General features: G+C 39.4%; 1 protein-coding gene across 2 annotated transcripts in view; it reads left to right on the top strand.

The window, feature by feature from the left end:
- Positions 1–3,303: 3,303 nt before the first annotated feature.
- The window catches only part of helz (helicase with zinc finger), a 95,161-nt gene continuing 85,386 nt past the window's right edge, over positions 3,304–13,078 (top strand). For both annotated transcript variants that reach the window (XM_039739318.1, XM_039739317.1), the window contains exon 1: positions 3,304–3,381. The gene's annotated coding sequence lies outside the window, so the exon portion shown is untranslated. The remainder of the gene's footprint in view (positions 3,382–13,078) is intronic.

Raw genomic sequence — 13,078 nt, 5'->3', positions numbered from 1 at the left:
CGCAGGCGCGGAGTTTCACACATGCCCTGTCCATTTTGCAATGCACGATGGGATTTGTAGTTTCATTTTTCCAGGTAAAAGATGATTTTCTACTTCAGACTGTGCGATATCTTCTTCTTTCTTACTATATAAAAGCTGTCAGGATTGTCCTTCCGTCCTGTGAGTGGAAAGCGTAGCGGTATTCCTCTTATCACAGACTTACTACTTGCAGCTTGCGGTACGAAGCGACATGATGTGAGCAGAGTTCTGGTGCTCCCATCATTCCCTTGCTTTTGTGCGCGATGCGCTGGAAAAATAGACAAAATTATGTCTCTGGAAATAATTAATGTTGATGGAGTACAAATGCCTCACCGCGTAGTAAGTATCAGGGGGGTTCAAAAGGGCGACCTCAATATAGAAAAAAGTTTAAATTTCATCACAAAAATAACAAACTACGAGTATTAAAGTAATACCGCTCAAATGCAATATAACCTAATTAATGAGTTTGTATAAAATATCAAATTGATCTACATATTGAATTGCCTTAAGAAGTGGTCAACTTAAAAGTCGGTCGCCTTAAAAGGAGGGTCAGCCTAGTCTCCATATGTAAGAGGTGTTAAATAATTTACCTACCTATGAAAATTATTCACCTCATCCATTTTCAGTGTACTCCCTCTTGACTTCAATGCATTTGGTCCACTTTACCTCCAGTGATTTAAACCCCTTGGAATTGAAGGATTCATCTTGGTCCTTCATCCAACCCATTACCACCTCCTTGCGGTCATTATCATCGTGAAATTGATGTCCACATACAAATTTCTTCAGGTTTTGAAAGAGAAAATTATCACTGGAGGCCAGGTCTGGACTAAATGGTGGATGGTTAAGTTCAGCGAAACCACACTCCTTGATAGCAGCCATCGATTCTTGGGATTTATGGGATGGTGCGTTGTCATGAAGCAGCATGCCTGTTGACAGTTTTTCTTAAAACATTTCTGTTTGATGGCCTCATGTAATGACTTCATTGTGAGAGTGAAGGTTTTCATGTCATTGTGGTGAAGCCATCTTTGATCCTCAGTAACAATCCGTAAGAAAAAGCAGATGAGATTTTCTCTAAGAAGTTCCAAGTTCTTGTGACTGAACTTCTGGGGACATGCTTTCTGATCCTGATCCATCGGGGACTGACCTTTAACATCATAAAATGAGTATGGATGATTGTGGCAACTGAAATGCCAAATTCATAGCCTATAACATTAACCTTCCCACAATGATCTTACTTAATCATGGCATCCCAATTTTGGTACATTTCCTGTTAAGATGCCTCCACCAGATTCCCGGTGTGGGAATTTGGCTCATAACCCCATTTACTGTAAATTACTTGGCCCAAAACATCATCTTACAGTACAAAGGTGTATCATCACCATATACCAGCATTGAACCTCTCATATATTTCCTTTGTAAATAATTTAATGAGAGAAAGATGCTCCCAATCTGTCAAATTCTTTTTAGAGCTGAGGGTAGATATATTTGCCATCCTGTTTCTCTGTGTCAAGTCAAGTCAAGTTGGGGAGCAAACACTGGTACAGTGCATTGCCACACCCACCACACGACGAAACAGCTCGGGATCCCGGTTGGCAATCCCTCAGGCAGACATGTGGTCCAGTAACACCCTCTGGAAATTACCCTCTACCTGCCACAGCTAGGTGTTACGTGGGCGATCCCTTGGCCTGGTTCAGCCACTTGGGTCCCCAACAAGGAGGATCTTGTGAGCTGGATCACCCTCTGGGAATCGCGCCACATATGGCTGTAGTGTCGTAAATGATACTCCCTCACAATGCAGGTAATGGGCCTCATCCGGGACTCCATGAGAAACACAAAGTCAAATCAATGGTACCCAAGGATTTTCCGGAGAGACACAGTACCAAAGGAGTCCAGTCTTCGTCTCAGGTCACTGGATAGCGTCCATGTCTCGCAACCATATAGCAAGACAAGAAGCACCAGGACCCTAAAGACTTGGACCTTCGTCCTTTCGCATAGATATCGGGAGTGCCACACACCCCTTTCCAGCGACCTCATGACTCCCCATGCTCTCCCAGTCCGTCTACTGGCTTCATAGGAAGAGTCATCAGAAACATGAAATTTCACTGCCAAGGTAAGTAAACCTCTCGACAAGGTTCTCTGTGTGCTTGCTATGAAACGACCTCAGACTGCATGTGGCGTGCCAAGATGTCCTGATTTCCACTGACAAGCTTAGATGTACATGATTTTCAGGTGGGTAGATTATTGAACACCCCTTGTATGTTGGTGCAGATCCATTGACAATGCTATAGTCAAGCATCAAGGATTATGCTCAATATGTGCCGCTACAGGGTGCCAATGTAGTGATCTGAAAAAAGCAGTGACATGGGGCTGCTTCGCCTAGTTGAACACCAGAACTACAGAGTGATCATTTTTATGTCCTTTAATATTAATGCAATACATTAAAAGTAAATAATTTCCAATATTTTAATATTTATTTGTCCCATTCCATTCAGCTGAGTGGAAATAGGTGACGATTTAACAGAACCACAGCAAACTCTCAAAGCCTGACTTTGAATGACATTATTATTTTTTTTTAATCTGAATGGGATGACCCATAAGTTATGCAACCATAATCAAAAAACGCTCTAATTAAGCCTATACAGTATAAAAAATGAGTTAAGCTTTTTCCGGTCACAACCCGATCATAACTTTTTGAGTCCCACCTGTTAAAAAGTCAATCAGCTTCTCCAGCAAATTTAAGTCCAAATTAAAATCATTTTATAAGGCCCCCTTCATGAAGGTGGGACGGGATGGTGTTAAAAACTAAAGTCTACAATCAGGAGCCTCGCGTGTGTCTTGATGCCTTCCAAATGGTTATGTAACAGCGGAAGCAAAGTAACAACAAAGTCTGACCTTAAATGACATTACATTTTTTTTAATATTTGAGTGATAAGATGACCCATTGGTTATGCAACCAAAATCAAAAACTGATCTAATTAAGCTTATATAAAAAGTGAATAAAGCTTTTTCCGGTCGCACCCCGATTATATCCGCTTAAACATCTAAGTGCATATAATGCCTTTTCACATTTATCTTTTCTTATATGACACTTAAAATTCAATGTACTGTTTTTTTCGTAAAAGTGAACTACCTACACCTCTTCCAGAGTTTGACGATATAATTTCAGATTTCGTTTAGGTCGTTTAACTGTTTTTATGAAGTAAATCGCTTATGTTTTCGCCACTGAAAGTTTAAACATAACCTTTTCTTACTCGCGCCTTACGTTTGTGGGCTGCCTAGTCGGCGCCGCCTTCCCACAATGCATCGGAGGAGGGGGGGGTAGGCTGATAAGTGGACCCAAGATGGCGTAGAAAGTAGAGCTTGGTGAGTGGAGACTTCCCTGTTTGGCGGCTACTGAGGCCACCACTTTGTAACTCCGTTGCGAGAGCTGGCGTGGTGGATGTACAAAGAAACCGAGTTGTTTCTGGTGTAGTTTGGGCCGGAGAGGCAGCAGATTATGCGCTGCATCAAAGCTAGAACCTGTAACTTGGGAGGCTGTTGCGGGCTGTGCGGTGCTGTTTACACGGTCTGTCAGGATACTTCAGGCCGCGGCTTAAGGCGCAGCAAGGCCTTGTGTTTGAGCACAGGCACCAAGCCAAAGGGTCGCAAGGGCATGCAAAGACCCTCTTTGAGAGATATGTGAGGTGCACTTGTCGTCTGGCTTGTGGGTTGCGTGGGTGTCCATTTAATCAGGCGAGGACTCGGTTCGATGTTGACATTCGGGAGGTCTGGTGTTCCTTCAGAGGTGACTAGATAGGCCGACCTAGAAGGAGCGGATTAGAACTGCAGTTGATGGGTCGGGAGTAACACGATGAGAGGTTTATGTTGTTATGACTGGCATGCCGTAGAGAGGGGATGTGCTAGTTTGCGTTAAACTTTGTTGGATGGGCAGCAGCTGCTGCTAAGGGGCATCATGTCTCGATTTATAGAGCAGTTCACAGGTGCAGGGCGACTTGCACCTGACGTCTTCAATGCAACCTAAAGTGTTTTTCTCTTCCTGTTCAGCTGGTAGTAACCCCGGTTTGGCAATAGCACTCGATAAAGTTTATGTAGAGTTAATTTTCCTCTTGAGTTCTTTATTGTACACATTAATATGCACAATGTGTTTAAGACTGGGATGATCTAGTAATGTAAATGACATTTGGCTAATTCCAGTTTTGTAGTGAAAATAGTGAAGTATAGAATGTACACGTCTAAAGGTATACAAACAAACTTTACTTTGAATTTATTGCACTGATCCTGGAGGGCATCGGTGGATGCAGGCTTTCCATTCTTCTCGTCACTTAATCAGTGACCAATTTTTCCTGCTAGTTGACTTTTTTTCCTTTATTTCATTTTGCCTTGTTTTTTTAAGACACTGTCATCTGAATTGCTTCTTTATTTTTTTTTTTCCTTAAATGGCAGCCAAACAAAAATGAGATGTGAAGTGAGCCAACAGATGATCAGCTAAATCAAGGCCTCAGACCTCCAACCAGTTTCTTAATAAGAAGCTGGCTCTTGTTAATTAAACCTGTTATTTAATTCCATCATCTGTTTTTGTTTTAAGAGCACTATCAAAATGTTTTGTGGACTTGAGCAGATCAGTATTATTGAGGCCTTCACCTTTCTTTATTTTCAGTTTTTGTATGTTGGACATAAGTATGTTGATCATGCACTGGCTCATTTTGTATAATTGCGACAGTCATGTCTTAAATAGCAAGTCAATTACAATTAAGGCAAAAAGTTGATTAGCTGCGAAAACTGGTCACGAATTAAGAAAATGCTTGGAATGAAAACCTGCAGCCACGGTAGCCCTCCAAGATGGAGTTCTAGATATTACATGTTTCTGAGTTGCACTTTACCTTGATCCAAGCTTTGTCCATGTTATTCAAATCCATCCATTTTCCAACCCGCTGAATCTGAACACAGGGTCATGGTAGGGGTCTGCTGGAGCCAATCCCAGCCAACACAGGGCACAAGGCAGGAACCAATCTTGGGCAGGGTGCCAACCCACCGCAGGGCACACAACACACACCAAGCACACACTAGGGCCAATTTAGAATCGCCAATCCACCTGACCTGCACATCTTTGTGCAGAACATGCAAACTCCACATAGTGAACCCGGGTCTCCTAACTGCGAGGCAGCAGCGCTACCCCTGCACCACCGTGCCGCCCGTTATTCAAATCAAGCAGTCAAAGTTTTTACAGTATATACAATATTTCAGAATGAGGTTGAGTGAAGCTGCGGCCTGTCCTTCCAGAAGTTCTAACTGGATGATCTGTTAGTCCTGTGGTTCCCAATCCTGTGTGGCTGCAGGTTTTTGTTCAAACTACCATCTGTTTTTAGTTGGACTCTTAGCCTAATTAAACAACTTATTTCCCAGTTTCTGTGTTTTCTGATCAATGTAGAAATTGCAAAGCTAAGTTTGGCCTTTTTTTTGTGGGGGGGGGGGAGTGTACTAAGCAATTATGAATATAATATAGATGTGCATGTGTGTTTAAGTTTTTAACAATATTTTCCTGCTTTTTTTTAATTGTAAGGGAGCAAGCTATATAGAAACAGGGCAAAAAAACGGAAAGATGAAGCATTTAAAGCTATAGAAAAGCAGAAATTTCTAAATTTTATAAATGTAAAATATCGTACGGCTGTGCTTTTCTAAATATAAAATAACAGAGAAAAGATCAGCTAATTAAATGAGATGACTTGAGAGGTTTGGACTATTTACTCTGCTTTGTTCAAGTTATTTATTACTTGCCTTGTAAAAGGCACACATTGTGGATACCTGTGTAAACATAAGTAACTTGTCATGCGTACAAACTAGTGTCAACAACAGATATTGGTTCTTACTTTATCATTCACATCAGTGTCTGCTACTCAGTGACTTGTTAATTTGTAGGAACGTTTCCAAATAGAATGGTGGTCTTCAAGGTAGTGTTACTAAAACCATCCTTGGGTCTGCAGCTTGTAAAGTATATTAGAAAAGCAAAACTGAATCACTGAAAGCTGGGAGAAAATAAGAAATCTGATCATTTACAGGTTTCATTTAAGATTGGCTGGAACAAAAATTTGCTGTCCTTGTGGACCTCTAGGACCATGACCACCCACCCATATCTAGCATTGCATTGTTGTCTGCGGCTCTTGTTCAGAAAGCGAACGCCAGAAACGCAACTTGTTTTTAAGATTAGGCACCCTTACACTATTTTAAGATTAGGCACCTACTCAAAATTTTTAAGATTAGGTACCCTGGCATACCTGGCTTTACCCCCAAGAACCTTAAGTTCAGGGTTTATAGTACGGCTAGGCCAGTCTAAAACAAACAACAAGATGGAGATGGCGTCCGCTTTTTGAACAAGATCCGTTGTCTGCTACTCTCTGCATTAAGTACAGTTTATTCTTGTATTACTTTGATTACTTTATCTCCATGTGAAACCTGGGAGATTCCTGGGTTAAGAAATGCATGTTATGGGTAAGAAAGTTAATCCCAGTTTATCTGGAAATTTCTGTGTTTTAATAGTTTTCAAATTTGTGATATTCCCTAATAAGAGAACACAGATTCTATAACTTGCTCACTTATTTAGTTATTTGTTTTGTGATTAGCAACAGGAATAGGCTGGTGTGTTCCTTCTGTTACTAATATTCTTTCATTTGTGCACAACTTGCTCAAATCACAAAGAAGCATGCAAGACAGTTCATCCATCCATTATCCAACCCACTATATCCCAACTACAGAGTCACGGGGGGGTCTGCTGGAGCCAATCCCAGCCAACACAGGGCTCAAGGCAGGAAACAAACCCCAGGCAGGGCGCCAGCCCACTGCAGGAAAGCGAAATAGAACTACCAAATATAAAACGGCTTAAAGCCAACAAGTGTGCTACTTCCCCCAGCCCCATTTGTTTTTTTAAACATTTTTATCTTATTCAGAACCCCCAGCTTGTTGCCTGAGCCCACTACTCCCTGCTTCTATTTTACTAATATTAATGTTGCTGTTAAGTGGACAACAAACTGCTGCTTTGAGCGGTAGTTTCTGTGGTTTCCTCCTGGCTGCATGCCGTCTAGTTTAACAAATAATAAGGAATATTGTACAGCAAATGCTTTTCTAACATTCAGACAAATTGTAGACTTGTGTGTGTCCTTGACTGAGCCTGTTATGACTCACATCAGTTTTAGTGTGTCTTATGTGTAACAGTGGATGATTTCATTGCAGTGCAAGATAGCGGGCTTAGGTTTGCTGCAGTGAACAAAAGTGTTTGTGGCCTGCTTGGGCCCATTGTTACCACATAATCATTTTTATTCATTTGAGTTCATTCTAGACCTTCTGAATCCATAAATCAGGTTTTTTTTTTTGTTAGATTAGGGAAAAAAAAATTAAACATGATACCACATCAGGCTATAGTCACGATGAACTGCTTATTAAGTAGTTGGTTTGCTATAATCGTCTAAAGTGTAACTTGCTTCATTCCTTTGGTTGAAAGGCATATCCTAAATAATCTTTTGTAAAATGTGGGTAGCTAACAAAGACCAAACAAAATAACATAATTTGACTAGTTGAGAATGGTAGCTCCTTGCAGCATAGGGAAAGATTTGCTTAAAATTTCTTGTTCTACTGCTTTTTAGCATAAGTCTGTTATGAGTTGAGCCTTATCCTCTATAGAGTGCTGTGCCAGCAGTCGCTGTCGAAAACTGTGTGTCATTATTGCCACATTTAATATCTTGTAAGGAGCAATATGCAAAACGTTTGTATATCTTCAAGTTAAATTTCCCTCTTTCATATTTGAAAACATTTGTGTGCGCCTAATGCAAAAGGTTTACTTTTTTTAATCTAATTTGTCATTTGTTCACGCATTATTTGTTTCGTAAAAGGTACACTTTACATTAGCAGTGTATCATTCGAGTTTCCATTCTTAGTAATTCTGTGGTTATTTAGTTGGGTGCACAGTTACTAGACCCGGCTAAAAGTATGATTTTTTTTTATTTATTTATTTTTGTTGTTTAAAGTCTCAAGGTCGATGTAGTGCAGTGGTTCCCAATCTCTGTCCCGAGTACCCACTATGGCTGCAGGTTTTTGTTCCAACCAGCTTCCTTTTTTTTTTTTTAAATGGACTCCTAGACTAATTAAGTGAATTATTTCCCAATTACTATATTTTGGGAGCAATGTAGAAAGTACAAAACTAAGTTTGAGAGATTTTTATTAATGTTTTTATATATTCGCCATATAACTGCTTAACACTATTTTTCACCGTGACTTTCATTCTGCTTTTCCAGGTGTTCCAGTTATTTAATTTATTATTTAATAATTAGTGGATCGGACGCTGAAGTAGTTGCAGCTTTCATCATCTGGGGTGTCTGCTCTGCTTGTTACTATTCATCACTATTAGTGTTAAATGAAGGGAGCAAACTACACAGAAAAAGGGGGAAAAGAATAGGAAAGCAAGAAAGAGTTAAGCATTTAAAGCTTTAGAAACAGAAATATTTCAAAATGTTTTATAAATGTAAAAGCCATACTGCTCTGCTTTTCTGAATGCAGAATCAGAGGCAAGGAAAAAAGATAAGCTACTGAAATCCGCTGCTAATGATTATTATTACTGATTGTGAATCTGGTTGGAACAAAAACTTTCAGCCATTGGGGGGTCACAAGGACCGAATTTGAGAACTACTAATCTAGTGGATCGCTATTCTACTCTCATTAATATATGTAGATTTTTGTTTGTTTGTTTTTGGCATCTAATCCAATAGATGTCATAAATGTGCCTGTTAAGGCTTTCTGTGGAAAAAGAGCTTTATTACTTGTACTCCTTACCTGAAATCGGTGTGTCTGATACTAAATGAAGATCAACAAAAATCTACATATAGTATTTTGCAGAAAGTGCCATATCCTCCTTGGCTGAAATCAACATCTTCGACACTTAAATCAGATGTTTGGACTTAAGACAGATTCAGATGGCGCATCGATAAAGCACAGCTGGATAAAAGCAAAGCCATATGTAATCTGTGTAACTTGGAAGTTAAGTATTGTGGTAACACAACAAATTTTGAGAAACCACTTAACCCGACATCACCCAGACACATTGACTCGGTCAACATTGAAACAAGTAGAGCCTAAACAATCTATACTGGTAACTCCAACCTTAATTTGCCTTGTGCCCAAAAAAATGACAATCTATAGCAGTTTCTATAAAGATATGGGACCGTGCACTGTTGTTGACATTAAAAGCTTTCAACAAATGATACAGGTTTTGGAACTGCTGTATACTATACCAACAGGAAAGAAAGTAAATGAGTGAAGTCATGGCACCTAGGCTTTATGAATATCTTAAAACAAAGCATCGCCATATCTCTCAGGTCAGTGGAGAGAATAGCCCTAACTTGTAATAGATGGACATCCAGGGTAGCTGATTCCTATGACACAATCATGTCTCTCTATTACAAAAAGAAAATCTTGAGATAAAAAAATCTCCTGGAAATAGTCTCAAGTCTCGCCCCCCTCTCAACCAGTTACGGTTAATGGCCCACTCCTACGGTCCTCTCGCCTCTCATTCGTGTGAATGCTTTTGACAGACACAGTTCCTGTACTCTCAGCTCTTATAAATCTTTGTTTTCCTCACTTTTAAGTTCCCAATAAAAGAAGACTTATGTCCAAATCTTATTGAAGAATTTCATCCCGGAGGGTTATCAACAGAAGAAATGAGTACACGGGCAATCGAAGTCAAATAATTAATGCAAAAATTGTCGATCGTTTACACAGCAAATTGGTTAAATGCATAGCAACAGACTATGCTGAAATAGTTGGTAGTGATGGTGTGGAAGATGAAAACATCAGTTTACAATATCCAGTAGAATATCTACAACCGTTAACACCATCTGGTCTTCCACCGCCTGAATTACTGTTTAAGGAAGGACGTATCATAATGTTATTGTGTAATTTATATCTGAGAGATGGGCTATGCAATGGAACAAGATTAGTTGTATTCAAAATTAGTCGGAACAATTCTGACATGTAAAAATTTTAACAGGCGACAAGAAAGGTAATGCAGTACATCTTCCGTGGATAACATTAGACACCAAAGGAGATCTTGACATGCCATTTGTATTAAAACATTAACAGTTTCCTGTTAGAATAGCTTTTGCTTTGAAAATTAACAAATCATAGGGACAAACATTCGAAAAAGTTGGTTTATTTGTTAGAGAGCGAGAAACGATATTCACTCACAGGCAGTTACATACATTACGTTGTTGCGATGAAAGTCCAAACACGGAATCAAAATTCAATGCGATATTGACGAAAAGTTAATTCAAAAAATTGTTTTTACTGAAGTTTTACAGTAAAAGTGTAAGTTTTAAAAAGTATTTGCGTGTTAATTTTAAGCATCTTCATTATGCTATTTTTTTGTGTGGCCACATCAGTCACAGGTTTGTGTGTTGGCCAGTATAATAAACATTCCTTCTCTTTTAGCACGTGGCTATTGTAGCTGCACTGCTATAGTGGAAAATGTTTGCAGTGTGCCTCACCTGGCCGAGCAAGTGGGCAATTGCTGGAATTTTCACAGCTGCCAGTGATACCAAAGTGAGTGTGTGCGCAAAGCAGCTGATGTAAAGAACAATATTTTGTTCCATATCTTGCAAATACTGCTGTTAACTGTTCATTACAAATTAAGTGTCATACCATGCCTATGCATATTGTTTGAAGATGCTATGCAGACACCCCTCAAATGAAGTGTTACTGAAATTTGTTATATTAATGTTTTCAATGCATGGTTAAGTGATCTCTTTTTATATATACAGTGGTGTGAAAAACTATTTGCCCCTTTCTTGATTTCTTATTCTTTTGCATGTTTGTCACACAAAAAGTTTCTGATCATCAAACACATTTAACTATTAGTCAAATATAACACAAGTAAACACAAAATGCAGTTTTTAAATGATGGTTTTTATTATTTAGGGAGAAAAAAATCCAAACCTACATGGCCCGTGTGAAAAAGTAATTGCCCCTTGTTAAAAATCACCTAACTGTGGTGTATCACACCTGAGTTCAATTTCCGTAGCCACCCCAGGCCTGATTACTGCCACACCTGTTTCAATCAAGAAATCACTGAAATAGTAGCTGCCTGACACAGAGAAGTAGACCAAAAGCACCTCAAAAGCTAGACATCATGCCAAGATCCAAAGAAATTCAAGAACAAATGAGAACAGAAGTAATTGAGATCTATCAGTCTGGTAAAGGTTATAAAGCCATTTCTAAAGCTTTGGGACTCCAGCGAACCACAGTGAGAGCCATTATCCACAAATGGCAAAAACATGGAACAGTGGTGAACCTTCCCAGGAGTGGCTGGCCGACCAAAATTACCCCAAGAGCGCAGAGACGACTCATCCGAGAGGTCACAAAAGACCCCAGGACAACGTCTAAAGAACTGCAGGCCTCACTTGCCTCAATTAAGGTCAGTGTTCACGACTCCACCATAAGAAAGAGACTGGGCAAAAACGGCCTGCGTGGCAGATTTCCAAGATGCAAACCACTGTTAAGCAAACAGAACATTAGGGCTCGTCTCAATTTTGCTAAGAAACATCTCAATGATTGCCAAGACTTTTGGGAAAATACCTGGTGGACTGATGAGACAAAAGTTGAACTTTTTGGAAGGAAAATGTCCCGTTACATCTGGCGTAAAAGGAACACAGCATTTCAGAAAAAGAACATCATACCAACAGTAAAATATGGTGGTGGTAGTGTGATGGTCTGGGGTTGTTTTGCTGCTTCAGGACCTGGAAGGCTTGCTGCGATAGATGGAACCATGAATTCTACTGCCTACCAAAAAATCCTGAAGAAGAATGTCCGGCCATCTGTTCGTCAACTCAAGCTGAAGCGATCTTGGGTGCTGTAACAGGACAATGACCCAAAACACGCCAGCAAATCCACCCCTGAATGGCTGAAGGAAAAACAAAATGAAGACTTTGGAGTGGCCTAGTCAAAGTCCTGACCTGAATCCAATTGAGATGCTATGGCATGACCTTAAAAAGGCGGTTCATGCTAGAAAACCCTCAAATAAAGCTGAATTACAACAATTCTGCAAAGATGAGTGGGCCACAATTCCTCCAGAGCGCTGTAAAAGACTCATTGCACGTAATCGCAAACGCTTGATTGCAGTTATTGCTGCTAAGGGTGGCCCAACCAGTTATTAGGTTCAGGGGGCGATTACTTTTTCACACAGGGCCATGTAGGTTTGGATTTTTTTTTCTCCCTAAATAATAAAAACCATCATTTAAAAACTGCATTTTATGTTTACTTGTGTTATATTTGACTAATGGTTAAATGTGTTTGATGATCAGAAACATTTTGTGTGACAAACATGCAAAAGAATAAGAAATCAGGAAGGGGGCAAATAGTTTTTCACACCACTGTATGTATGTATGTATGTATGTATATTATATACATACATATATATATATATAAATGCTGGCATCATATATATATATATATATATATATATATCAGCTGATTAAATAAAGACGAAATCGATATTGTGTTGAATCGGGACATTATGAATTGAAATGATTGGTACATCAGTGCTAATACCCAGCCCTAGCAGTTACAAATTTTTAAGATCAATGGGGTTTATTAAATGTGGTGGTGTGGTAGGACTCTTACTGGTTCCTTATTGCTGCTGGGATGAGAAGTGTTTCTCCGTGCTTCTGATTAAACTAGTGTGCACATGGCAGGTAATAATCTGTTTAGTATCATAATACAGTACCTGTAGTGTTGTTTTGCTTAACAATGTCAAAAATTTCATCTAAGAAGACAACTTGAAATACAGCTCAGAAAATCATTCAACAGGAGGAATGAAACTCTCAATGAACACACCACAAATATTGAAAAAAAAACAAGTGAAAAGCAAAGCCTATATTGTTTAATGTACTGTAGACTTTTATGTTTTCTTTATGTTCTACACTAATCATTTACTTTCATAACTGTTGGATTGAAGAAAACTTCATAGCGCAGGGGTTTGCATATGTAAAGCGTGAGCAGAGAAAGATGCACACCAATCTGTCAA

This window comes from Polypterus senegalus, chromosome 17 (genome assembly GCF_016835505.1).
Source record: "Polypterus senegalus isolate Bchr_013 chromosome 17, ASM1683550v1, whole genome shotgun sequence".
Taxonomy (NCBI): Eukaryota; Metazoa; Chordata; class Cladistia; order Polypteriformes; family Polypteridae; genus Polypterus; species Polypterus senegalus.
Note: the sequence above shows the minus strand (reverse complement) of the source record. Positions and strands in the feature narration are given on the sequence as shown.